Below are 26194 nucleotides of genomic sequence, written 5' to 3' on the forward strand. Positions count from 1 at the left end.
AGCTGTTTCAGTGTGTGGGGAGGGGGTTTCAGTGTTTGGGGATGGGTTTCAGTGTGTGGGGATGAGTTTCAGTGTTTGGGGATGGGTTTCAGTGTGTGCGGAAGGGGTTTCAGTGTGTGGGGAAGTGTTTCAGTGTGTGGGGTAGGGGTTTCAATGTGTGGGGAAGGGGTATCAGTTTTTGGGGATGGGTTTCAGTTTGTGGGGATGGGTTTCATTGTGTGCGGAAGGGGTTTCAGTATGTGGGGAAGTGTTTCAGTGTGTGGGGATGGGTTTCAGTGTGTGGGGAAGGGGTTTCAGTGTGTGGGGATGGGTTTCAGTGTGTGCAGAAGGGGTTTCAGTATTTGGGGAAGTGTTTCAGTATGTGGTATTGGGGTTTCAGTGTGTGACGAAGGGGTTTCAGTTTTTGGGGATGGGTTTCAGTTTGTGGGGATGGGTTTCATTGTGTGCGGAAGGGGTTTCAGTATGTGGGGAAATGTTTCAGTGTGTGGGGTAAGGGTTTCAGTGTGTGGGGAAGGGGTTTCAGTTTTTGGGGATGGGTTTCAGTTTGTGGGGAAGGGGTTTCAGTGTGTGTGGATGGGTTTCAGTTTGAGCGGAAGGGTTTTCAGTGTGTGGGGAAGTTGTTTCAGTGTGTGGGGAAGTGTTTCAGTGTGTGGGGAAGGGGTCTCAGTGTGTTGGGAAGGGGTTTCAGTGTGTGGGGATGGGTTTCAGTTTGTGGGGATGGGTTTCATTGTGTGAGGAAGGGGTTTCAGTGTGTGGGGAAGGTGTTTCAGTGTGTTTTGAAGGGGTTTCAGTGTGTGGGGAAGGTGTTTCAGTGGGACGGGTAGGGGTTTCAGTGTGTGGGGATGGTATTTCAGTGTGTGGGGAAGTTGTTTCAGTGTGTGGGGAAGGTCTTTCCGTGTGAGTGGGGAAGAGGTTTCAGTTTGTGGGGAAGGTGTTTCAGTGTGTGGGGATGTGTTTCAGGTTGTGGGGAAGGAGTTTCAGTGTGTGGGGAAGGGGTTTCAGTGTGTGGGGAAGGTGTTTCAGTGTGTGGGGATGGGTTTCAGTGTGTGGGGAAGGGGTTTCAGTGTGTGGGGATGGGTTTCAGTGTGTGCAGAAGGGGTTTCAGTATGTGGGGAAGTGTTTCAGTGTGTGGTGTAGGGGTTTCAGTGTGTGACGAAGGGGTTTCAGTTTTTGGGGATGGGTTTCAGTTTGTGGGGATGGGTTTCATTGTGTGCGGAAGGGGTTTCAGTATGTGGGGTAGGCGTTTCAGTGTGTGGGGAAGGGGTTTCAGTTTTTGGGGATGGGTTTCAGTTTGTGGGGATGGGTTTCATTGTGTGCGGAAGGGTTTTCAGTGTGTGGGGAAGTTGTTTCAGTTTGTGGTGAAGGAGTTTCAGTGTGTGGGGAAGGTGTTTCAGTGGGTGGGGTAGGGGTTTCACAGTGTGGTGAAGGGTTTCAGTGTGTGGGAAAGGGAATTCAGTGTGTGGGGAAGGTGTTTCAGTGTGTGGGGAAGGGAATTCAGTGTGTGGGGAAGGGGTTTCAGAGTGTGGGGAAGGTGTTTCAGTGTGTGTGGATGTGCTTCACTGTGTGGGGATGTGTTTCAGTGTGTGGGGAAGGATTTCTGTGTGTTGGGAAGGTGTTTCAGTGTGTGGTGATAGGTTTCAGTGTGTGTGGAAGGGGTTTCAGTGTGTGGGAAAGGTGTTTCAGTGTGTGGGGATGTGTTTCAGGGTGTGGGGAAGGGGTTTCATTGTGTGGGGATGTGTTTCAGTGTGTGGGCAACGTGTTTCAGTGTGTGGGGAAGGGGTTTCAGTGTGTGGGGAAGGGGTTTTAGTGTGTGGGAAATGTGTTTCAGTGTCTGGGTGAGGGTTTCAGTGTGTGGGGAATGTGTTTCAGTGTGTGGTGAACGGGTTTCAGTGTTTGGGGAAGGGTTTCAGTCTGTGGGGAAGGGGTTTCAGTGTGTGGGGAATGTGTTTCAGTGTGTGGGGATGTGCTTCAGTGTGTGGGGATGGGGTTTGAGTGTGTGGGGAAGGTGTTTCAGTGTGTGGGGAAGGTGTTTCAGTGTGTGGGGAAGAGGTTTCAGTGTGTGGGGAAGAGGTTTCAGTTTGTGGGGATGTTGTTTCAGTGTGTGGGGAAGGTGTTTCAGTGTGTGCGGAAGGGGTTTCAGTGTGTGGGGAAGGTGTTTCAGTGTGTGGGGAAGGTGTTTCAGTGTGTGGGGAAGGGGTTTCAGTGTGTGTGAGGAAGGTGTTTCAGTGCGTGGGGAATGGTTTCAGTGTGTGGGGACGGTGTTTCAGTGTGTGCGGAAGGTGTTTCAGTGTGTGGTGAAGGGGTTTCAGTGTGTGGTGAAGGTGTTCCAGTGTGTGGGGAAGGAGTTTCAGTGTCTGGGGAAGCTGTTTCAGTGTGTGGGCAGTGGGTTTCAGTGTTTGTGGATGGGTTTCAGTGTGTGGGGATGAGTTTCAGTGTTTGGGGATGGGTTTCAGTGTGTGCGGAAGGGGTTTCAGTGTGTGGGGAAGTGTTTCAGTGTGTGGGGTAGGGGTTTCAATGTGTGGGGAAGGGGTATCAGTTTTTGGGGATGGGTTTCAGTTTGTGGGGATGGGTTTCATTGTGTGCAGAAGGGGTTTCAGTATGTGGGGAAGTGTTTCAGTGTGTGGGGATGGGTTTCAGTGTGTGGGGAAGGGGTTTCAGTGTGTGGGGATGGGTTTCAGTGTGTGCAGAAGGGGTTTCAGTATTTGGGGAAGTGTTTCAGTATGTGGTATTGGGGTTTCAGTGTGTGACGAAGGGGTTTCAGTTTTTGGGGATGGGTTTCAGTTTGTGGGGATGGGTTTCATTGTGTGCGGAAGGGGTTTCAGTATGTGGGGAAATGTTTCAGTGTGTGGGGTAAGGGTTTCAGTGTGTGGGGAAGGGGTTTCAGTTTTTGGGGATGGGTTTCAGTTTGTGGGGAAGGGGTTTCAGTGTGTGTGGATGGGTTTCAGTTTGAGCGGAAGGGTTTTCAGTGTGTGGGGAAGTTGTTTCAGTGTGTGGGGAAGTGTTTCAGTGTGTGGGGAAGGGGTCTCAGTGTGTTGGGAAGGGGTTTCAGTGTGTGGGGATGGGTTTCAGTTTGTGGGGATGGGTTTCATTGTGTGAGGAAGGGGTTTCAGTGTGTGGGGAAGGTGTTTCAGTGTGTTTTGAAGGGGTTTCAGTGTGTGGGGAAGGTGTTTCAGTGGGACGGGTAGGGGTTTCAGTGTGTGGGGATGGTATTTCAGTGTGTGGGGAAGTTGTTTCAGTGTGTGGGGAAGGTCTTTCCGTGTGAGTGGGGAAGAGGTTTCAGTTTGTGGGGAAGGTGTTTCAGTGTGTGGGGATGTGTTTCAGGTTGTGGGGAAGGAGTTTCAGTGTGTGGGGAAGGGGTTTCAGTGTGTGGGGAAGGTGTTTCAGTGTGTGGGGATGGGTTTCAGTGTGTGGGGAAGGGGTTTCAGTGTGTGGGGATGGGTTTCAGTGTGTGCAGAAGGGGTTTCAGTATGTGGGGAAGTGTTTCAGTGTGTGGTGTAGGGGTTTCAGTGTGTGACGAAGGGGTTTCAGTTTTTGGGGATGGGTTTCAGTTTGTGGGGATGGGTTTCATTGTGTGCGGAAGGGGTTTCAGTATGTGGGGTAGGCGTTTCAGTGTGTGGGGAAGGGGTTTCAGTTTTTGGGGATGGGTTTCAGTTTGTGGGGATGGGTTTCATTGTGTGCGGAAGGGTTTTCAGTGTGTGGGGAAGTTGTTTCAGTTTGTGGTGAAGGAGTTTCAGTGTGTGGGGAAGGTGTTTCAGTGGGTGGGGTAGGGGTTTCACAGTGTGGTGAAGGGTTTCAGTGTGTGGGAAAGGGAATTCAGTGTGTGGGGAAGGTGTTTCAGTGTGTGGGGAAGGGAATTCAGTGTGTGGGGAAGGGGTTTCAGAGTGTGGGGAAGGTGTTTCAGTGTGTGTGGATGTGCTTCACTGTGTGGGGATGTGTTTCAGTGTGTGGGGAAGGATTTCTGTGTGTTGGGAAGGTGTTTCAGTGTGTGGTGATAGGTTTCAGTGTGTGTGGAAGGGGTTTCAGTGTGTGGGAAAGGTGTTTCAGTGTGTGGGGATGTGTTTCAGGGTGTGGGGAAGGGGTTTCATTGTGTGGGGATGTGTTTCAGTGTGTGGGCAACGTGTTTCAGTGTGTGGGGAAGGGGTTTCAGTGTGTGGGGAAGGGGTTTTAGTGTGTGGGAAATGTGTTTCAGTGTCTGGGTGAGGGTTTCAGTGTGTGGGGAATGTGTTTCAGTGTGTGGTGAACGGGTTTCAGTGTTTGGGGAAGGGTTTCAGTCTGTGGGGAAGGGGTTTCAGTGTGTGGGGAATGTGTTTCAGTGTGTGGGGATGTGCTTCAGTGTGTGGGGATGGGGTTTGAGTGTGTGGGGAAGGTGTTTCAGTGTGTGGGGAAGGTGTTTCAGTGTGTGGGGAAGAGGTTTCAGTGTGTGGGGAAGAGGTTTCAGTTTGTGGGGATGTTGTTTCAGTGTGTGGGGAAGGTGTTTCAGTGTGTGCGGAAGGGGTTTCAGTGTGTGGGGAAGGTGTTTCAGTGTGTGGGGAAGGTGTTTCAGTGTGTGGGGAAGGGGTTTCAGTGTGTGTGAGGAAGGTGTTTCAGTGCGTGGGGAATGGTTTCAGTGTGTGGGGACGGTGTTTCAGTGTGTGCGGAAGGTGTTTCAGTGTGTGGTGAAGGGGTTTCAGTGTGTGGTGAAGGTGTTCCAGTGTGTGGGGAAGGAGTTTCAGTGTCTGGGGAAGCTGTTTCAGTGTGTGGGCAGTGGGTTTCAGTGTTTGTGGATGGGTTTCAGTGTGTGGGGATGAGTTTCAGTGTTTGGGGATGGGTTTCAGTGTGTGCGGAAGGGGTTTCAGTGTGTGGGGAAGTGTTTCAGTGTGTGGGGTAGGGGTTTCAATGTGTGGGGAAGGGGTATCAGTTTTTGGGGATGGGTTTCAGTTTGTGGGGATGGGTTTCATTGTGTGCGGAAGGGGTTTCAGTATGTGGGGAAGTGTTTCAGTGTGTGGGGATGGGTTTCAGTGTGTGGGGAAGGGGTTTCAGTGTGTGGGGATGGGTTTCAGTGTGTGCAGAAGGGGTTTCAGTATTTGGGGAAGTGTTTCAGTATGTGGTATTGGGGTTTCAGTGTGTGACGAAGGGGTTTCAGTTTTTGGGGATGGGTTTCAGTTTGTGGGGATGGGTTTCATTGTGTGCGGAAGGGGTTTCAGTATGTGGGGAAATGTTTCAGTGTGTGGGGTAAGGGTTTCAGTGTGTGGGGAAGGGGTTTCAGTTTTTGGGGATGGGTTTCAGTTTGTGGGGATGGGTTTCATTGTGTGCGGAAGGGGTTTCAGTGTGTGGGGAAGTTGTTTCAGTGTGTGGTGAAGGGGTTTCAGTGTGTGGGGAAGGTGTTTCAGTGGGTGGGGTAGTGGTTTCAGTGTGTGTGGAAGGGGTTTCAGTGTGTGGGAAAGGTGTTTCAGTGTGTGGGGATGTGTTTCAGGTTGTGGGGAAGGTGTTTCATTGTGTGGGGAAGGGCTTTCAGTGTGTGGGGATGGTGTTCCAGTGGGCGGGGATGTATTTCAGTGTGTGGGCAACGTGTTTCAGTGTGTGGGGAAGGGGTTTCAGTGTGTGGGAAAGGGGTTTCAGTGTGTGGGAAATGTGTTTCAGTTTGTGGGTGAGGGTTTCAGTGTGTGGGGAATGTGTTTCAGTGTGTGATGAATGGGTTTCAGTGTTTGGGGAAGGGTTTCAGTCTGTGGGGAAGGGGTTTCAGTGTGTGGGGAATGTGTTTCAGTGTGTGGGGATGTGCTTCATTGTGTGGGGATGGGGTTTCAGTGTGTGGGGAATGTGTTTCAGTGTGTGGTGAATGGGTTTCAGTGTTTGGGGAAGGGTTTCAGTCTGTGGGGAAGGGGTTTCAGTGTGTGGGGAATGTGTTTCAGTGTGTGGGGATGTGCTTCAGTGTGTGCGGATGGGGTTTCAGTGTGTGGGGAAGGTGTTTCAGTGTGTGGGGAAGGTGTTTCAGTGTGTGGGGAAGAGGTTTCAGTGTGTGGGGAAGAGGTTTCAGTTTGTGGGGATGTTGTTTCAGTGTGTGGGGAAGGTGTTTCAGTGTGTGCGGAAGGGGTTTCAGTGTGTGGGGAAGGTGTTTCTGTGTGTGGGGAAGGTGTTTCAGTGTGTGGGGAAGGGGTTTCAGTGTGTGTGAGGAAGGTGTTTCAGTGCGTGGGGAATGGTTTCAGTGTGTGGGGACGGTGTTTCAGTGTGTGCGGAAGGTGTTTCAGTGTGTGGTGAAGGAGTTTCAGTGTCTGGGGAAGCTGTTTCAGTGTGTGGGGAGGGGGTTTCAGTGTTTGGGAAAGGTGTTTCAGTGTGTGGGGAGGGGTTCCAGTGTCTGGGGAAGGGGTTTCAATGTGTGGGAATGGTATTTCAGTGTGTGGGGATGGTATTTCAGTGTGTGGGGAAGGGGTTTCAGTGTGTGGGGAAGGTGTTTCAGTTTGTGGGGATGTGTTCAGGGTGTGCGGAAGGTGTTTCAGTGTATGGGGAAGGGGTTCCAGTGTGTGCGGAAGGTGTTTCAGTGTGTGGGGAAGGGGTATCAGTCTGTGGGGAAGGTGTTTCAGTATGTGCGGAAGGGGTTTCAGTGTGTGGGGAAGGGGTTTCAGTGTGTGGGGTAGGTGTTTCAGTGTGTGCGGAAGGCGTTTCAGTGTGTGCGGAAGGCGTTTCAGTGTGTGGGGAAGTTGTTTCAGTGTGTGGGGAAGTGTTTCAGTTTGTGGGGAAGGGGTTTCAGTGTGTTGGGAAGGGGTTTCAGTGTGTGGGGATGGGTTTCAGTTTGTGGGGATGGGTTTCATTGTGTGCGGAAGGGTTTTCAGTGTGTGGGGAAGGTGTTTCAGTGTGTTTTGAAGGGGATTCAGTGTGTGGGGAAGGTGTTCCAGTGGGAGGGGTAGGGGTTTCCGTGTGTGGGGATGGTATTTCAGTGTGTGGGGAAGTTGTTTCAGTGTGTGGGTAAGGTCTTTCCGTGTGAGTGGGGAAGGGGTTTCAGTTTGTGGGGAAGGGGTCTCAGTGTGCGGGGAAGGTGTTTCAATGTGTGGGGATGGGTTTCAGTGTGTGGGGAAGGGGTTTCAGTGTTTGGGGATGGGTTTCAGTGTGTGCGGAAGGGGTTTCAGTGTGTGGGGAAGTGTTTCAGTGTGTGGGGTAGGGGTTTCAATGTGTGGGGAAGGGGTTTCAGTTTGTGGGGATGGGTTTCATTGTGTGCGGAAGGGGTTTCAGTATGTGGGGAAGTGTTTCAGTGTGTGGGGATGGGTTTCAGTGTGTGGGGAAGGGGTTTCAGTGTGTGGGGATGGGTTTCAGTGTGTGCAGAAGGGGTTTCAGTATTTGGGGAAGTGTTTCAGTATGTGGTATTGGGGTTTCAGTGTGTGACGAAGGGGTTTCAGTTTTTGGGGATGGGTTTCAGTTTGTGGGGATGGGTTTCATTGTGTGCGGAAGGGGTTTCAGTATGTGGGGAAATGTTTCAGTGTGTGGGGTAAGGGTTTCAGTGTGTGGGGAAGGGGTTTCAGTTTTTGGGGATGGGTTTCAGTTTGTGGGGATGGGTTTCATTGTGTGCGGAAGGGGTTTCAGTGTGTGGGGAAGTTGTTTCAGTGTGTGGTGAAGGGGTTTCAGTGTGTGGGGAAGGTGTTTCAGTGGGTGGGGTAGTGGTTTCACAGTGTGGTGATGGGTTTCAGTGTGTGGGAAAGGGAATTCAGTGTGTGGGGAAGGTGTTTCAGTGTGTGGGAAAGGGAATTCAGTGTGTGGGGAAGGGGTTTCAGAGTGTGGGGAAGGTGTTTCAGTGTGTGTGGATGTGCTTCAGTGTGTGGGGATGTGTTTCAGTGTGTGGGGAAGGGTTTCTGTGTGTTGGGAAGGTGTTTCAGTGTGTGGTGATGGGTTTCAGTGTGTGTGGAAGGGGTTTCAGTGTGTGGGAAAGGTGTTTCAGTGTGTGGGGATGTGTTTCAGGTTGTGGGGAAGGTGTTTCATTGTGTGGGGAAGGGCTTTCAGTGTGTGGGGAAGGTGTTCCAGTGGGCGGGGATGTATTTCAGTGTGTGGGCAACGTGTTTCAGTGTGTGGGGAAGGGGTTTCAGTGTGTGGGAAAGGGGTTTCAGTGTGTGGGAAATGTGTTTCAGTTTGTGGGTGAGGGTTTCAGTGTGTGGGGAATGTGTTTCAGTGTGTGATGAATGGGTTTCAGTGTTTGGGGAAGGGTTTCAGTCTGTGGGGAAGGGGTTTCAGTGTGTGGGGAATGTGTTTCAGTGTGTGGGGATGTGCTTCATTGTGTGGGGATGGGGTTTCAGTGTGTGGTGAATGGGTTTCAGTGTTTGGGGAAGGGTTTCAGTCTGTGGGGAAGGGGTTTCAGTGTGTGGGGAATGTGTTTCAGTGTGTGGGGATGTGCTTCAGTGTGTGGGGATGGGGTTTGAGTGTGTGGGGAAGGTGTTTCAGTGTGTGGGGAAGGTGTTTCAGTGTGTGGGGAAGATGTTTCAGTGTGTGGGGAAGAGGTTTCAGTTTGTGGGGATGTTGTTTCAGTGTGTGGGGAAGGTGTTTCAGTGTGTGCGGAAGGGGTTTCAGTGTGTGGGGAAGGTGTTTCAGTGTGTGGGGAAGGTGTTTCAGTGTGTGGGGAAGGGGTTTCAGTGTGTGTGAGGAAGGTGTTTCAGTGCGTGGGGAATGGTTTCAGTGTGTGGGGAAGGTGTTTCAGTGTGTGCGGAAGGTGTTTCAGTGTGTGGTGAAGGGGTTTCAGTGTGTGGTGAAGGTGTTCCAGTGTGTGGGGAAGGAGTTTCAGTGTCTGGGGAAGCTGTTTCAGTGTGTGGGGAGGGGGTTTCAGTGTTTGGGGATGGGTTTCAGTGTGTGGGGATGAGTTTCAGTGTTTGGGGATGGGTTTCAGTGTGTGCGGAAGGGGTTTCAGTGTGTGGGGAAGTGTTTCAGTGTGTGGGGTAGGGGTTTCAATGTGTGGGGAAGGGGTATCAGTTTTTGGGGATGGGTTTCAGTTTGTGGGGATGGGTTTCATTGTGTGCGGAAGGGGTTTCAGTATGTGGGGAAGTGTTTCAGTGTGTGGGGATGGGTTTCAGTGTGTGGGGAAGGGGTTTCAGTGTGTGGGGATGGGTTTCAGTGTGTGCAGAAGGGGTTTCAGTATTTGGGGAAGTGTTTCAGTATGTGGTATTGGGGTTTCAGTGTGTGACGAAGGGGTTTCAGTTTTTGGGGATGGTTTTCAGTTTGTGGGGATGGGTTTCATTGTGTGCGGAAGGGGTTTCAGTATGTGGGGAAATGTTTCAGTGTGTGGGGTAAGGGTTTCAGTGTGTGGGGAAGGGGTTTCAGTTTTTGGGGATGGGTTTCAGTTTGTGGGGATGGGTTTCATTGTGTGCGGAAGGGGTTTCAGTGTGTGGGGAAGTTGTTTCAGTGTGTGGTGAAGGGGTTTCAGTGTGTGGGGAAGGTGTTTCAGTGGGTGGGGTAGTGGTTTCAGTGTGTGTGGAAGGGGTTTCAGTGTGTGGGAAAGGTGTTTCAGTGTGTGGGGATGTGTTTCAGGTTGTGGGGAAGGTGTTTCATTGTGTGGGGAAGGGCTTTCAGTGTGTGGGGAAGGTGTTCCAGTGGGCGGGGATGTATTTCAGTGTGTGGGCAACGTGTTTCAGTGTGTGGGGAAGGGGTTTCAGTGTGTGGGAAAGGGGTTTCAGTGTGTGGGAAATGTGTTTCAGTTTGTGGGTGAGGGTTTCAGTGTGTGGGGAATGTGTTTCAGTGTGTGATGAATGGGTTTCAGTGTTTGGGGTAGGGTTTCAGTCTGTGGGGAAGGGGTTTCAGTGTGTGGGGAATGTGTTTCAGTGTGTGGGGATGTGCTTCATTGTGTGGGGATGGGGTTTCAGTGTGTGGGGAATGTGTTTCAGTGTGTGGTGAATGGGTTTCAGTGTTTGGGGAAGGGTTTCAGTCTGTGGGGAAGGGGTTTCAGTGTGTGGGGAATGTGTTTCAGTGTGTGGGGATGTGCTTCAGTGTGTGCGGATGGGGTTTCAGTGTGTGGGGAAGGTGTTTCAGTGTGTGGGGAAGGTGTTTCAGTGTGTGGGGAAGAGGTTTCAGTGTGTGGGGAAGAGGTTTCAGTTTGTGGGGATGTTGTTTCAGTGTGTGGGGAAGGTGTTTCAGTGTGTGCGGAAGGGGTTTCAGTGTGTGGGGAAGGTGTTTCTGTGTGTGGGGAAGGTGTTTCAGTGTGTGGGGAAGGGGTTTCAGTGTGTGTGAGGAAGGTGTTTCAGTGCGTGGGGAATGGTTTCAGTGTGTGGGGACGGTGTTTCAGTGTGTGCGGAAGGTGTTTCAGTGTGTGGTGAAGGAGTTTCAGTGTCTGGGGAAGCTGTTTCAGTGTGTGGGGAGGGGGTTTCAGTGTTTGGGAAAGGTGTTTCAGTGTGTGGGGAGGGGTTCCAGTGTCTGGGGAAGGGGTTTCAATGTGTGGGAATGGTATTTCAGTGTGTGGGGATGGTATTTCCGTGTGTGGGGAAGGGGTTTCAGTGTGTGGGGAAGGTGTTTCAGTTTGTGGGGATGTGTTCAGGGTGTGCGGAAGGTGTTTCAGTGTATGGGGAAGGGGTTCCAGTGTGTGCGGAAGGTGTTTCAGTGTGTGGGGAAGGGGTATCAGTCTGTGGGGAAGGTGTTTCAGTATGTGCGGAAGGGGTTTCAGTGTGTGGGGAAGGGGTTTCAGTGTGTGGGGAAGGTGTTTCAGTGTGTGCGGAAGGCGTTTCAGTGTGTGCGGAAGGCGTTTCAGTGTGTGGGGAAGTTGTTTCAGTGTGTGGGGAAGTGTTTCAGTTTGTGGGGAAGGGGTTTCAGTGTGTTGGGAAGGGGTTTCAGTGTGTGGGGATGGGTTTCAGTTTGTGGGGATGGGTTTCATTGTGTGCGGAAGGGTTTTCAGTGTGTGGGGAAGGTGTTTCAGTGTGTTTTGAAGGGGATTCAGTGTGTGGGGAAGGTGTTCCAGTGGGAGGGGTAGGGGTTTCCGTGTGTGGGGATGGTATTTCAGTGTGTGGGGAAGTTGTTTCAGTGTGTGGGTAATGTCTTTCCGTGTGAGTGGGGAAGGGGTTTCAGTTTGTGGGGAAGGGTTCTCAGTGTGCGGGGAAGGTGTTTCAATGTGTGGGGATGGGTTTCAGTGTGTGGGGAAGGGGTTTCAGTGTTTGGGGATGGGTTTCAGTGTGTGCGGAAGGGGTTTCAGTGTGTGGGGAAGTGTTTCAGTGTGTGGGGTAGGGGTTTCAATGTGTGGGGAAGGGGTTTCAGTTTGTGGGGATGGGTTTCATTGTGTGCGGAAGGGGTTTCAGTATGTGGGGAAGTGTTTCAGAGTGTGGGGATGGGTTTCAGTGTGTGGGGAAGGGGTTTCAGTGTGTGGGGATGGGTTTCAGTGTGTGCAGAAGGGGTTTCAGTATTTGGGGAAGTGTTTCAGTATGTGGTATTGGGGTTTCAGTGTGTGACGAAGGGGTTTCAGTTTTTGGGGATGGGTTTCAGTTTGTGGGGATGGGTTTCATTGTGTGCGGAAGGGGTTTCAGTATGTGGGGAAATGTTTCAGTGTGTGGGGTAAGGGTTTCAGTGTGTGGGGAAGGGGTTTCAGTTTTTGGGGATGGGTTTCAGTTTGTGGGGATGGGTTTCATTGTGTGCGGAAGGGGTTTCAGTGTGTGGGGAAGTTGTTTCAGTGTGTGGTGAAGGGGTTTCAGTGTGTGGGGAAGGTGTTTCAGTGGGTGGGGTAGTCGTTTCACAGTGTGGTGATGGGTTTCAGTGTGTGGGAAAGGGAATTCAGTGTGTGGGGAAGGTGTTTCAGTGTGTGGGAAAGGGAATTCAGTGTGTGGGGAAGGGGTTTCAGAGTGTGGGGAAGGTGTTTCAGTGTGTGTGGATGTGCTTCAGTGTGTGGGGATGTGTTTCAGTGTGTGGTGATGGGTTTCAGTGTGTGTGGAAGGGGTTTCAGTGTGTGGGAAAGGTGTTTCAGTGTGTGGGGATGTGTTTCAGGTTGTGGGAAAGGTGTTTCATTGTGTGGGGAAGGGCTTTCAGTGTGTGGGGAAGGTGTTCCAGTGGGCGGGGATGTATTTCAGTGTGTGGGCAACGTGTTTCAGTGTGTGGGGAAGGGGTTTCAGTGTGTGGGAAAGGGGTTTCAGTGTGTGGGAAATGTGTTTCAGTTTGTGGGTGAGGGTTTCAGTGTGTGGGGAATGTGTTTCAGTGTGTGATGAATGGGTTTCAGTGTTTGGGGAAGGGTTTCAGTCTGTGGGGAAGGGGTTTCAGTGTGTGGGGAATGTGTTTCAGTGTGTGGGGATGTGCTTCATTGTGTGGGGATGGGGTTTCAGTGTGTGGGGAAGGTGTTTCAGTGTGTGCGGATGGGGTTTCAGTGTGTGGGGAAGAGGTTTCAGTGTGTGGGGAAGAGGTTTCAGTGTGTGGGGATGGGGTTTCAGTGTGTGGGGAAGGTGTTTCAGTGTGTGCGGAAGGGGTTTCAGTGTGTGGGGAAGGTGTTTCAGTGCGTGGGGAAGGTGTTTCAGTGTGTGGGGAAGGGGTTTCACTGTGTGTGAGGAAGGTGTTTCAGTATGTGGGGAATGGTTTCAGTGTGTGGGGAAGGTGTTTCAGTGCGTGGGGAAGGTGTTTCAGTGTGTGGGGAAGGGGTTTCACTGTGTGTGAGGAAGGTGTTTCAGTGTGTGGGGAATGGTTTCAGTGTGTGGGGAAGGTGTTTCAGTGTGTGCGGAAGGGGTTTCAGTGTGTGGTGAAGGTGTTTCAGTGTGTGGTGAAGGTGTTCCAGTGTGTGGGGAAGTAGTTTCAGTGTGTGGGGAAGCTGTTTCAGTGTGTGGGGAGGGGGTTTCAGTGTTTGGGAAAGGTGTTTCAGTGTTTGGGGAGGGGTTCCAGTGTCTGGGGAAGGGGTTTCAATGTGTGGGAAAGGTGCTTCAGTGTGTGGGGATGGTATTTCAGTGTGTGGGGAAGGGGTTTCAGTGTGTGGGGAAGGTGTTTCAGTTTGTGGGGATGTGTTCAGGGTGTGCGGAAGGTGTTTCAGTGTGTGGGGAAGGGGTTCCAGTGTGTGGGGAAGGGTTTCACTGTGTGCGGAAGGTGTTTCAGTGTGTGAGGAAGGGGTATCAGTCTGTGGGGAAGGTGTTTCAGTTTGTGCGGAAGGGGTTTCAGTGTGTGGGGAAGGGGTTTCAGTGTGTGGGGAAGGTGTTTCAGTGTGTGCGGAAGGCGTTTCAGTGTGTGCGGAAGGCGTTTCAGTGTGTGGTGAAGGGGTTTCAATGTGTGGAGATGGGGTTTCAGTGTGTGGGGAATGTGTGTCAGTATGTGGGGAAGGATTTCAGTGTGTGGGGAATGTGTTTCAGTGTGTGGTGAATGGTTTGAGTGTATGGGGAAGGGTTTCAGTGTATGGGGAAGGGTTTCAGTCTGTGGGGAAGGGGTTTCATTGTGTGGGGAATGTGTTTCAGTGTGTGGGGATGTGTTTCATTGGGTGGGGATGTGGTTTCAGTGTGTATGGAAGGTGTTTCAGTGTGTGGGGAAGGGGTTTCAGTGCGTGGGGACGGGGTTTCAGTGTGTGGGGAAGGTGTTTCAGTGTGTGTGGAAGTGTTTCAGTGTGTGGGGAAGGTGTTTCAGTGTGTGCAGAAGGGGTTTCAGTGTGTGGGGTAGGTGTTTCAGTGTGTGGGGAAGGTGTTTCAGTGTGTGGGGAAGGTGTTTCAGTCTGTTTGAGGAAGGTGTTTCAGTGTGTGGGGAAGGTGTTTCAGTGTGTGGGGAAGGTTTTTCAGTGTGTGCGGAAGGGGTTTCAGTGTGTGGTGAAGGGTTTCAGTGTGTGGGGAAGTGTATGAGTGTTGTGGGGAAGGGGTTTCAGTGTGTGGGGAAGGTGTTTCAGTGTGTGGGGAAGGGTTTCAGTGTTTGGGGAATGTGTTTCAGTGTTTGAGGAAGGGGTTTCAGTGTGTGGGGAAGATGTTTCAGTGTGTGGCGAACTTGTTTCAGTGTGTGTGGTAGGGGTTTCAGTGTGTGGGGAAGCTGTTTCAGTGTGTGGGGAAGGTGTTTCAGTTTGTGGGGAAGGTGTTTCAGTGTGTGGGGAAGGGGTTTCACTATGAGCAGAAGGGGTTTCAGTGTGTGGGGAAGTTGTTTCAGTGTGTGGGGAAGGGGTTTCTGTGTGTGGGGAAGGTTTTTCAGTGGGTGGGGTAGGGGTTTCAGTGTGTGTGAGGAAGGTGTTTCAATGTGTGGGGAAGGGGTTTCAGTGTGTGGGGAAGGTGTTTCAGTGTGTGGGGAAGGGTTTCAGTGTTTGGGGAATGTGTTTCAGTGTTTGAGGAAGGGGTTTCAGTGTGTGGGGAAGATGTTTCAGTGTGTGGCGAACTTATTTCAGTCTGTGTGGAAGGGGTTTCAGTGTGTGGCGAAGCTGTTTCAGTGTGTGGGGAAGGTGTTTCAGTTTGTGGGGAAGGTGTTTCAGTGTGTGGGGAAGGGGTTTCAGTGTGTGGGGAAGGTGTTTCAGTGTGTGGGGAAGGGTTTCGGTGTTTGGGGAATGTGTTTCAGTGTTTGCGGAAGGGGTTTCAGTGTGTGGGGAAGATGTTTCAGTGTGTGGCGAAGTTGGTTCAGTGTGTGGGGAAGGGGTTTCAGTGTGTGGGGAAGCTGTTTCAGTGTGTGGGGAAGGTGTTTCAGTTTGTGGGGAAGGTGTTTCAGTGTGTGGGGAAGGGGTTTCACTATGAGCGGAAGGGGTTTCAGTGTGTGGGGAAGTTGTTTCAGTGTGTGGGGAAGTGTTTCAGTTTGTGCGGAAGGTGTTTCAGTGTGTTGGGAAGGGGTTTCAGTGTGTGGGGATGGGTTTCAGTTTGTGGGGATGGGTTTCATTGTGTGCAGAAGGGGTTTCAGTGTGTGGGGAAGGTGTTTCAGTGTGTTTTGAAGGGGATTCAGTGTGTGGGGAAGGTGTTCCAGTGGGAGGGGTAGGGGTTTCAGTGTTTGGGGATGGTATTTCAGTGTGTGGGGAAGTTGTTTCAGTGTGTGGGGAAGGTCTTTCCGTGTGAGTGGGGAAGGGGTTTCAGTTTGTGGGGAAGGTGTTTCAGTGTGTGGGGATGTGTTTCAGGGTGTGGGGAAGGAGTTTCAGTGTGTGGGGAAGGGGTTTCAGTGTGTGGGGAAGGTGTTTCAGTGTGTGGGGATGGGTTTCAGTGTGTGGGGAAGGGGTTTCAGTGTTTGGGGATGGGTTTCAGTGTGTGCAGAATGGGTTACAGTGTGTGGGGAAGTGTTTCAGTGTGTGGGGTAGGGGTTTCAATGTGTGGGGAAGGGGTTTCAGTTTTTGGGGATGGGTTTCAGTTTGTGGGGATGGGTTTCATTGTGTGCGTAAGGGGTTTCAGTATGTGGGGAAGTGTTTCAGTGTGTGGTGTAGGGGTTTCAGTGTGTGGGGAAGGGGTTTCAGTTTTTGGGGATGGGTTTCGGTTTGTGGAGATGGGTTTCATTGTGTGCGGAAGGGGTTTCAGTGCGTGGGGAAGGGGTTTCACTGTGTGTGCTGAAGGTGTTCCAGTGTGTGGGGAAGGAGTTTCAGTGTGTGGGGAAGCTGTTTCAGTGTGTGGGGAGGGTGTTTCAGTGTTTGGGAAAGGTGTTTCAGTGTGTGGGGAGGGGTTCCAGTGTCTGGGGAAGGGGTTTCAATGTGTGGGAAAGGTGTTTCAGTGTGTGGGGATGGTATTTCAGTGTGTGGGGAAGGGGTTTCAGTGTGTGGGGAAGGTGTTTCAGTTTGTGGGGATGTGTTCAGGGTGTGCGGAAGGTGTTTCAGTGTGTGGGGAATGGGTTCCAGTGTGTGGGGAACGGTTTCACTGTGTGCGGAAGGTGTTTCAGTGTGTGAGGAAGGGGTATCAGTCTGTGGGAAGGTGTTTCAGTTTGTGCGGAAGGGGTTTCAGTGTGTGGGGAAGGGGTTTCAGTGTGTGGGGAAGGTGTTTCAGTGTGTGCGGAAGGCGTTTCAGTGTGTGCGGAAGGCGTTTGAGTGTGTGGTGAAGGGGTTTCAATGTGTGGAGATGGGGTTTCAGTGTGTGGGGAATGTGTGTCAGTATGTGGGGAAGGATTTCAGTGTGTGGGGAATGTGTTTCAGTGTGTGGTGAATGGTTTGAGTGTATGGGGAAGGGTTTCAGTGTATGGGGAAGGGTTTCAGTCTGTGGGGAAGGGGTTTCAATGTGTGGGGAATGTGTTTCAGTGTGTGGGGATGTGTTTCATTGGGTGGGGATGGGGTTTCAGTGTGTATGGAAGGTGTTTCAGTGTGTGGGGAAGGGGTTTCAGTGTGTGGGGACGGGGTTTCAGTGTGTGGGGAAGGTGTTTCAGTGTGTGTGGAAGTGTTTCAGTGTGTGGGGAAGGTGTTTCAGTGTGTGCAGATGGGGTTTCAGTGTGTGGGGTAGGTGTTTCAGTGTGTGGGGAAGGTGTTTCAGTGTGTGGGGAAGGTGTTTCAGTCTGTGTGAGGAAGGTGTTTCAGTGTGTGTGGAAGGTGTTTCAGTGTGTGGGGAAGGTTTTTCAGTGTGTGCGGAAGGGGTTTCAGTGTGTGGTGAAGGGTTTCAGTGTGTGGGGAAGTGTATGAGTGTTGTGGGGAAGGGGTTTCAGTGTGTGGGGAAGGTGTTTCAGTGTGTGGGGAAGGGTTTCAGTGTGTGGGGAATGTGTTTCAGTGAGTGCGGAAGGTGTTTCAGTGTGTGGGGAAGGTGTTTCAGTGTGTGGGGAGGGTTTCAGTGTGTGGGGAAGGGGTTTCAGTGTGTGGGGAAGGTGTTTCAGTGTGTGGGGAAGGCTTTCGATGTTTGGGGAATGTGTTTCAGTGTTTGCGGAAGGGGTTTCAGTGTGTGGGGAAGATGTTTCAGTGTGTGGCGAAGTTGGTTCAGTGTGTGGGGAAGGGGTTTCAGTGTGTGGGGAAGCTGTTTCAGTGTGTGGGGAAGCTGTTTCAGTTTGTGGGGAAGGTGTTTCAGTGTGTGGGGAAGGGGTTTCACTATGAGCGGAAGGGGTTTCAGTGTGTGGGGAAGTTGTTTCAGTGTGTGGGGAAGTGTTTCAGTTTGTGCGGAAGGTGTTTCAGTGTGTTGGGAAGGGGTTTCAGTGTGTGGGGATGGGTTTCAGTTTGTGGGCATGGGTTTCATTGTGTGCAGAAGGGGTTTCAGTGTGTGGGGAAGGTGTTTCAGTGTGTTTTGAAGGGGTTCAGTGTGTGGGGAAGGTGTTCCAGTGGGAGGGGTAGGGGTTTCAGTGTTTGGGGATGGTATTTCAGTGTGTGGGGAAGTTGTTTCAGTGTGTGGGGAAGGTCTTTCCGTGTGAGTGGGGAAGGGGTTTCAGTTTGTGGGGAAGGTGTTTCAGTGTGTGGGGATGTGTTTCAGGGTGTGGGGAAGGAGTTTCAGTGTGTGGGGAAGGGGTTTCAGTGTGTGGGGAAGGTGTTTCAGTGTGTGGGGATGGGTTTCAGTGTGTGGGGAAGGGGTTTCAGTGTTTGGGGATGGGTTTCAGTGTGTGCAGAATGGGTTTCAGTGTGTGGGGAAGTGTTTCAGTGTGTGGGGTAGGGGTTTCAATGTGTGGGGAAGGGGTTTCAGTTTTTGGGGATGGGTTTCAGTTTGTGGGGATGGGTTTCATTGTGTGCGGAAGGGGTTTCAGTATGTGGGGAAGTGTTTCAGTGTGTGGTGTAGGGGTTTCAGTGTGTGGGGAAGGGGTTTCAGTTTTTGGGGATGGGTTTCGGTTTGTGGAGATGGGTTTCATTGTGTGCGGAAGGGGTTTCAGTGCGTGGGGAATTTGTTTCAGTGTGTGGTGAAGGGGTTTCAGTGCGTGGGGAAGGTGTTTCAGTGGGTGGGGCAGGGGTTTCACAGTGTGGTGAAGGGTTTCAGTGTGTGGGAAAGGGAATTCAGTGTGTGGGGAAGGTGTTTCAGTGTGTGGGGATGTGTTTCAGGGTGCGGGGAAGGAGCTTCAGTGTGTGGGGATCGGTTTCAGTGTGTGGGGAAGGGGTTTCAGTGTGTGGGGATGGGTTCCAGTGTGTGCGGAAGGGGTTTCAGTGTGTGGGGAAGTGTTTCAGTGTGTGGGGTAGGGGTTTCAGTGTGTGTGGACGGGGTTTCAGTTTTTTGGGATGGGTTTCAGTTTGTGGGGATGGGTTTCATTGTGTGCGGAAGGGGTTTCAGTGTGTGGGGAAGTTGTTTCAGTGTGTGTTGAAGGGGTTTCAGTGTGTGGGGAAGGTGTTTCAGTGGGTGGGGTAGGGGTTTCACAGTGAGGTGAAGGGTTTCAGTGTGTGGGAAAGGGAATTCAGTGTGTGGGGAAGGTGTTTCAGTGTGTGGGGAAGTTGTTTCAGTGTGTGGGGAAGGGGTTTCAGAGTGTGGGGAAGGTGTTTCAGTGTGTGGGGATGTGCTTCATTGTGTGGGGATGTGTTTCCGTGTGTGGGGAAGTGTTGCTGTGTGTTGGGAAGTGTTTCTGTATGTTGGGAAGGTGTTTCAGTGTGTGGGGATGGGTTTCAGTGTGTGGGGATGGGTTTCAGTGTGTGTGGAAGGGGTTTCAGTGTGTGGGAAAGGTGTTTCAGGGTGTGGGGAAGGGGTTTCATTGTGTGGGGAAGGGCTTTCAGTGTGTGGGGAAGGTGGTCCAGTGTGTGGGGATGTGTTTCAGTGTGTGGGGTACGTGTTGCAGTGTGTGGGGAAGGGGTTTCAGTGTGTGAGGAAGGGGTTTCAGTGTGTGGGGAAGGGGTTTCAATGTGTGGGAAATGTGTTTCAGTGTGTGGGTGAGGGTTTCAGTGTGTGGGGAATGTGTTTCAGTGCGTGGTGAATGGGTTTCAGTGTTTGGGGAAGGGTTTCAGTCTGTGGGGAAGGGGTTTCAGTGTGTGGGGAATGTGTTTCAGTATGTGGGGATGTGTTTCAGTGTGTGGGGATGGGGTTTCAGTGTGTGGGGAAGGTGTTTCAGTGTGTGGGGAAGTTGTTTCAGTGTGTGGGGAAGGGTTTCAGAGTGTGGGGAAGGTTTTTCAGTGTGTGCGGAAGTGGTTTCAGTGAGTGACGAAGGAGTTTCAGTGTGTGGGGAAGGTGTTTCAGTGTGTGGGGAATGGTTTCAGTGTGTGGGGAAGGTGTTTCAGTGTGTGCGGAAGGGGTTTCAGTGTGTGGTGAACGCGTTTCATTGTGTGGTGAAGGTGTTCCAGTGTGTGGGGAAGGAGTTTCAGTGTGTGGGGAAGCTGTTTCAGTGTGTGGGGAAGGGGTTTCAGTGTGTGGGGAAGGGGTTTCAGTGTGTGGGAAATGAGTTTCAGTGTGTGGGTGAGGGTTTCAGTGTGTGGGGAATGTGTTTCAGTGTGTGGGGAATGGGCTTCAGTGTTTGGGGAAGGGTTTCAGTCTGTGGGGAAGGGGTTTCAGTGTGTGGGCAATGTGTTTCAGTAAGTGGGGATGTGTTTCAGTGTGTGGGGATGGGGTTTCAGTGTGTGGGGAAGGTGTTTCAGTGTGTGGGGAAGGTGTTTCAGTGTGTGGGGAAGGGTTTCAGAGTGTGGGGAAGGTTTTTCAGTGTGTGCGGAAGTGGTTTCAGTGTGTGGGGAAGGGGTTTCAGTGTGTGTGAGGTAGGTGTTTCAGTGTGTGCCGATGGGGTTTCAGTGTGTGGGGAAGGGGTTTCAGTGTGTGGGGAATGGTTTCAGTGTGTGGGGAAGGTGTTTCAGTGTGTGCGGAAGGGGTTTCAGTGTGTCGTGAAGGTGTTTCAGTGTGTGATGAAGGTGTTCCAGTGTGTGGGGAAGGAGTTTCAGTGTGTGGGGAAGCTGTTTCAGTGTGTGGGGAGAGGGTTTCAGTGTTTGTGGAAGGTGTTTCAGTGTGTGGGGAAGGGTTCCAGTGTCTGGGGAGGGGATTTCAATGTGTGGGAAAGCTGTTTCAGTGTGTGGGGATGGTATTTCAGTGTATGGGGAAGGGGTTTCAGTGTGTGGGGAAGGTGTTTCAGTTTGTGGGGATTTGTTCAGAGTGTGCGGAAGGTGTTTCACTGTGTGGGGAAGGTGTTTCAGTGTGTGGGGAAGGGCTTCACTGTGTGCGGAAGGTGTTTCAGTGTGTGGGGAAGGGGTATCAGTCTGTGGGGAAGGTGTTTCAGTATGTGCGGAAGGGGTTTCAGTGTGTGGGGAAGGGGTATCAGTCTGTGGGGAAGGTGTTTCAGTCTGTGCGGAAGGGGTTTTAGTGTGTGGGGAAGGGGGTTCAATGTGTGGGGAAGGTGTTTCAGTGTGTGCGGAAGGGGTTTCAGTGTGTGGTGAAGGTGTTTCAGAGTGTGGGGAAGGTGTTTCAGTGTGTGGGGAAGGTCTTTCAGTGTGTGGGGAAGGGTTTCAGTGTTTGGGGAATGTGTTTCAGTGTTGGCGGAAGGGGTTTCAGTGTGTGGGGAAGGTGTATCAGTCTGTGGGGAAGGTGTTTCAGTATGTGCGGAAGGGGTTTCAGTGTGTGGTGAAGGGTTTCAGTGTGTGGGGAAGGGGTTTCAGTGTGTGGGGAAGTGTATCAGTATGTGGGGAAGGGGTTTCAGTGTGTGGGGAAGGTGTTTCAGTGTGTGGGGAAGGGTTTCAGTGTTTGGGGAATGTGTTTCAGTGTTGGCGGAAGGGCTTTCAGTGTGTGGGGAAGGTGTTTCAGTGTGTGAGGGAGGGTTTCAGTGTGTGGGAAAGGTGTTTCAATGTGTGCGGAAGGGGTTTCAGTGTGTGGTGAAAATGTTTCAGTGTGTGGGGAAGGTGTTTCAGTGTGTAGAGTAATTGTTTCAGTGTGTGGGGAAGTTGTTTCAGTGTGTGGGGAAGCTGTTTCAGTGTGTCAGGAACGGGTTTCAGTGTGTGAGAAAGGTGTTTCAGAGTGTGGGGATGGTATTTCAGTGTGTGGGGAAGGTGTTTCAGTATGTGGGGAAGCTGTTTCAGTGTGTGTGGGGAAGGTGTATCAGTATGTGTGGGGATGTGTTTCAGTGTGTGCGGAAGGTGTTTCAGAGTGTGGGGAAGGGGTTTCAGTGAGTGGGGAATGTGTTTCAGTGTGTGGGGATGGGTTTCAGTGTGTAGGGATGGGGTTTCAGTGAGTGGGGAAGGTGTTTCAGTGTGTGGGGATGGGTTTCAGTGTGTGGGGAAGGGGTTTCAGTGTGTGGGAAATGTGTTTCAGTGTGTGGGTGAGGGTTTCAGTGTGTGGGGAATGTGTTTCAGTGTGTGGTGAATGGGTTTCAGTGTTTGGGGAAGGGTTTCAGTCTGTGGGGAAGGGGTTTCAGTGTGTGGGGAATGTGTTTCAGTAAGTGGGGATGTGTTTCAGTGTGTGGGGATGGGGTTTCAGTGTGTGGGGAAGGTGTTTCAGTGTGTGGGGATGGTATTTCAGTGTGTGGGGAAGGTGTTTCAGTGTGTGGGGAAGGGTTTCAGTGTGTGTGAGGTAGGTGTTTCAGTGTGTGCGGATGGGGTTTCAGTGTGTGGGGAAGGGGTTTCAGTGTGTGGGGAATGGTTTCAGTGTGTGGGGAAGGTGTTTCAGTGTGTGCGGAAGGGGTTTCAGTGTGTGGTGAAGGTGTTTCAGTGTGTGATGAAGGTGTTCCAGTGTGTGGGGAAGGAGTTTCAGTGTGTGGGGAAGCTGTTTCAGTGTGTGGGGAGGGGGTTTCAGTGTTTGGGGAAGGTGTTTCAGTGTGTGGGGAAGGGTTCCAGTGTCTGGGGAAGGGGTTTCAATGTGTGGGAAAGGTGTTTCAGTGTGTGGGGATGGTATTTCAGTGTATGGGGAAGGGGTTTCAGTGTGTGGGGAAGGTGTTTCAGTTTGTGGGGATTTGTTCAGAGTGTGCGGAAGGTGTTTCAGTGTGTGGGGAAGGGGTTTCAGTGTGTGGGGAAGGGCTTCACTGTGTGCGGAAGGTGTTTCAGTGTGTGGGGAAGGGGTATCGGTCTGTGGGGAAGGTGTTTCAGTATGTGCGGAAGGGGTTTCAGTGTGTGGGGAAGGGGTTTCAATGTGTGGGGAAGGTGTTTCAGTGTGTGCGGAAGGCGTTTCAGTGTGTGCGGAAGGCGTTTCAGTGTGTGGTGAAGGGTTTCAATGTGTGAGGATGGGGTTTCAGTTTGTGGGGAAAGTGTTTCAGTCTGTGGGGAAGGGGTTTCATTGTGTGGGAATGTGTTTCAGTGTATGGGGATGTATTTCAGTGTGTGGGGATGGGGTTTCAGTGTGTGGGGAAGGTGTTTCAGTGAGTGGTGAAGGGGTTTCAGTGTGTGGGGAAGGGTTCCAGTGTCTGGGGAAGGGGTTTGAATGTGTGGGAAAGGTGTTTCAGTGTGTGCGGAAGGGGTTTCAGTGTGTGGGGAAGGGGTTTCAGTCTGTGTGAGGAAGGTGTTTCAGAGTGTGGGGAAGGTGTTTCAGTGTGTGGGGAAGGTTTTTCAGTGTGTGGGGAAGGGGTTTCAGTGTGTGGTGAAGGATTTCAGTGAATGGGGAAGAGGTTTCAGTGTGTGGGGAAGTGTATCAGTATGTGGGGAAGGGGTTTCAGTGTGTGGGGAAGGTGTTTCAGTGTGTGGGGAAGGGTTTCAGTGTGTGGGGAAGGTGTTTCAGTGTGTGAGGGAGGGTTTCAGTGTGTGGGAAAGGTGTTTCAATGTGTGCGGAAGGGGTTTCAGTGTGTGGTGAAAATGTTTCAGTGTGTGGGGAAGGTGTTTCAGTGTGTGGAGTAGTTGTTTTAGTGTGTGGGGAAGTTGTTTCAGTGTGTGGGGAAGCTGTTTCAGTGTGTGAGGAACGGGTTTCAGTGTGTGGGAAAGGTGTTTCAGAGTGTGGGGATGGTATTTCAGTGTGTGGGGAAGGTGTTTCAGTCTGTGGGAAAGGTGTTTCAGTGTGTGTGGGGAAGGTGTATCAGTATGTGTGGGGATGTGTTTCAGTGTGTGCGGAAGGTGTTTCAGTGTGTGGGGAAGGGGTTTCAGTGAGTGGGGAATGTGTTTCAGTGTGTGGGGATGGGTTTCAGTGTGTGGGGAAGGGGTTTCAGTGTGTGGGGAAGGGGTTTTTAGTGTGTGGGGAAGGTGTTTCAGTGTGTGGGGATGGGTTTCAGTGTGTGGGGAAGGGGTTTCAGTGTGTGAGGATGGGTTTCAGTGTGTGCGGAAGGGGTTTCAGTGTGTGGGGAAGTGTTTCAGTGTGTGGGGTAGGGGTTTCAGTGTGTGTGGAAGGGGTTTCAGTTTTTGGGATGGGTTTCAGTGTGTGGGGATGGGTTTCATTGTGTGCGGAAGGTGTTTCAGTATGTGGGGAAGTGTTTCAGTGAGTGGGGTAGGAGTTTCAGTGTGTGGGGAAGGGGTTTCAGTTTTTGGGGATGGGTTTCAGTTTGTGGGGATGGGTTTCATTGTGTGCGGATGGGGTTTCAGTGTGTGGGGAAGTTGTTTCAGTGTGTGGTGAAGGGGTTTCAGTGTGTGGGGAAGGTGTTTCAGTGGGTGGGGTAGGGGTTTCACAGTGTGGTGAAGGGTTTCAGTGTGTGGGAAAGGGAATTCAGTGTGTGGGGAATGTGTTTCAGTGTGTGGGGAAGGTGTTTCAGTGAGTGGGGAAGTTGTTTCAGTGTGTGGGGAAGGGGTTTCAGAGTGTGGGGAAGGTGTTTCAGTGTGTGGGGATGTGCTTCAGTGTGTGGGGATGTGTTGCAGTGTGTGGGGAAGTGTTTCTGTGTGTTGGGAAGGTGTTTCCGTGTGTGTGGAAGGGGTTTCAGTGTGTGGGAAAGGAGTTTCAGTGTGTGGGGACTTGTATCAGGGTGTGGGGAAGGGGTTTCATTGTATGGGGTAGGGCTTTCAGTGTGTGGGGAAGGTGTTCCAGTGGGTGGGGATGTGTTTCGGTGTGTGGGGAACGTGTTTCAGTGTGTGGGGAAGGGGTTTCATTGTGTGGGGAAGGGGTTTCAGTGTGTGGGGAATGTGTTTCAGTATGTGGGGATGTGTTTCAGTGTGTGGGGATGGTGTTTCAGAGTGTGGGGAAGGGGTATCAGTCTGTGGGGAAGGTGTTTCAGTATGGGCGGAAGGGGTTTCAGTGTGTGGGGAAGGGGTTTCAGTGTGTGGGGAAGGGGTTTCAGTGTGTGCGGAAGGCGTTTCAGTGTGTGCGGAAGGTGTTTCAGTGTGTGGGGAAGGGGTATCAGTCTGTGGGGAAGGTGTTTCAGTATGGGCGGAAGGGGTTTCAGTTTGTGGGGAAAGTGTTTCAGTCTGTGGGGAAGGGGTTTCATTGTGTGGGGAATGTGTTTCAGTGTATGGGGATGTATTTCAGTGTGTGGGGATGGGGTTTCAATGTGTGGGGAAGGTGTTTCAGTGAGTGGTGAAGGGGTTTCAGTGTGTGGGGAAGGGTTCCAGTGTCTGGGGAAGGGGTTTGAATGTGTGGGAAAGGTGTTTCAGTGTGTGCGGAAGGGGTTTCAGTTTGTGGGGAAGGGGTTTCAGTCTGAGTGAGGAAGGTGTTTCAGAGTGTGGGGAAGGTGTTTCAGTGTGTGGGGAAGGTTTTTCAGTGTGTGGGGAAGGGGTTTCAGTGTGTGGTGAAGGACTTCAGTGTGTGGGGAAGGGGTTTCAGTGTGTGGGGAAGTGTATCAGTATGTGGGGAAGGGGTTTCAGTGTGTGGGGAAGGTGTTTCAGTGTGTGGGGAAGGGTTTCAGTGTTTGGGGAATGTGTTTCAGTGTTTGCGGAAGGGCTTTCAGTGTGTGGGGAAGGTGTTTCAGTGTGTGAGGGAGGGTTTCAGTGTGAGGGAAAGGTGTTTCAATGTGTGCGGAAGGGGTTACAGTGTGTGGTGAAAATGTTTCAGTGTGTGGGGAAGATGTTTCAGTGTGTGGAGTAGTTGTTTCAGTGTGTGGGGAAGTTGTTTCAGTGTGTGGGGAAGCTGTTTCAGTGTGTGAGGAACGGGTTTCAGTGTGTGGGAAAGGTGTTTCAGAGTGTGGGGATGGTATTTCAGTGTGTGGGGAAGGTGTTTCAGTCTGTGGGGAAGGGGTTTCAGTGTGTGGGGAAGGGGTTTCAGTGTGTGGGGAAGGTGTTTCAGTGTGTGGGGATGGGTTTCAGTGTGTGGGGAAGGGGTTTCAGTGTGTGGGGATGGGTTTCAGTGTGTGCGGAAGGGGTTTCAGTGTGTGGGGAAGTATTTCAGTGTGTGGGGTAGGGGTTTCAGTGTGTGTGGAAGGGGTTTCAGTTTTTGAGGATGGGTTTCAGTGTGTGGGGATGGGTTTCATTGTGTGCGGAAGGTGTTTCAGTAAGGGGGAAGTGTTTCAGTGAGTGGGGTAGGGGTTTCAGTGTGTGGGGAAGGGGTTTCAGTTTTTGGGGATGTGTTTCAGTTTGTGGGGATGGGTTTCATTGTGTGCGGAAGGGGTTTCAGTGTGTGGGGAAGTTGTTTCAGTTGGTGGTGAAGGGGTTTCAGTGTGTGGGGAAGGTGTTTCAATGGGTGGGGTAGGGGTTTCACAGTGTGGTGAAGGGTTTCAGTGTGTGGGAAAGGGAATTCAGTGTGTGGGGAAGGTGTTTCAGTGTGTGGGGAAGGTGTTTCAGTGAGTGGGGAAGTTGTTTCAGTGTGTGGGGAAGGGGTTTCAGAGTGTGGGGAAGGTGTTTCAGTGTGTGGGGATGTGCTTCAGTGTGTGGGGATGTGTTGCAGTGTGTGGGGAAGTGTTTCTGTGTGTTGGGAAGGTGTTTCCGTGTGTGGGGATGGGTTTCAGTGTGTGGGGATGGGTTTCCGTGTGTGTGGAAGGGGTTTCAGTGTGTGGGAAAGGTGTTTCAGTGTGTGGGGACTTGTTTCAGGGTGTGGGGAAGGGGTTTCATTGTATGGGGAAGGGCATTCAGTGTGTGGGGAAGGTGTTCCAGTGGGTGGGGATGTGTTTCAGTGCGTGGGGAACGTGTTTCAGTGTGTGGGGAAGGGGTTTCAGTGTGTGGGGAAGGGGTTTCAGTGTGTGGGAAATGTGTTTCAGTGTTTGGGGAAGGGTTTCAGTCTGTGGGGAAGGGGTTTCAGTGTGTGGGGAAGGGGTTTCAGTGTGTGGGAAATGTGTTTCAGTGTTTGGGGAAGGGTTTCAGTCTGTGGGGAAGGGGTTTCAGTGTGTGGGGAATCTGTTTCAGTATGTGGGGATGTGTTTCAGTGTGTGGGGATGGTGTTTCAGTGAGTGGGGAAGGTGTTTCAGTGTGTGGGGAAGGTGTTTCAGTGTGTGGGGAAGGGTTTCAGAGTGTGGGGAAGGTTTTTCACTGTGTGCGGAAGTGGTTTCAGTGAGTGGCGGAGGTGTTTCAGTGTGTGGGGAATGTGTTTCAGTGTGTGGGGAAGGGGTTTCAGTGTGTGTGTGGAAGGTGTTTCAGTGTGTGGGGAAGTGTTTCAGTGTGTGGGGAAGGGTTTCAGTGTGTGGGGAAGAGTTTCAGTGTGTGGGGAAGGGGTTTCAGTGTGTGGGGTATGGTTTCAGTGTGTGGGGAAGGTGTTTCAGTGTGTGCGGAAGGGGTTTCAGTGTTTGGGGAAGCTGTTTCAGTGTGTGGGAA

This window comes from Heterodontus francisci, unplaced genomic scaffold (genome assembly GCF_036365525.1).
Source record: "Heterodontus francisci isolate sHetFra1 unplaced genomic scaffold, sHetFra1.hap1 HAP1_SCAFFOLD_78_2, whole genome shotgun sequence".
NCBI classification, from domain to species: domain Eukaryota; kingdom Metazoa; phylum Chordata; class Chondrichthyes; order Heterodontiformes; family Heterodontidae; genus Heterodontus; species Heterodontus francisci.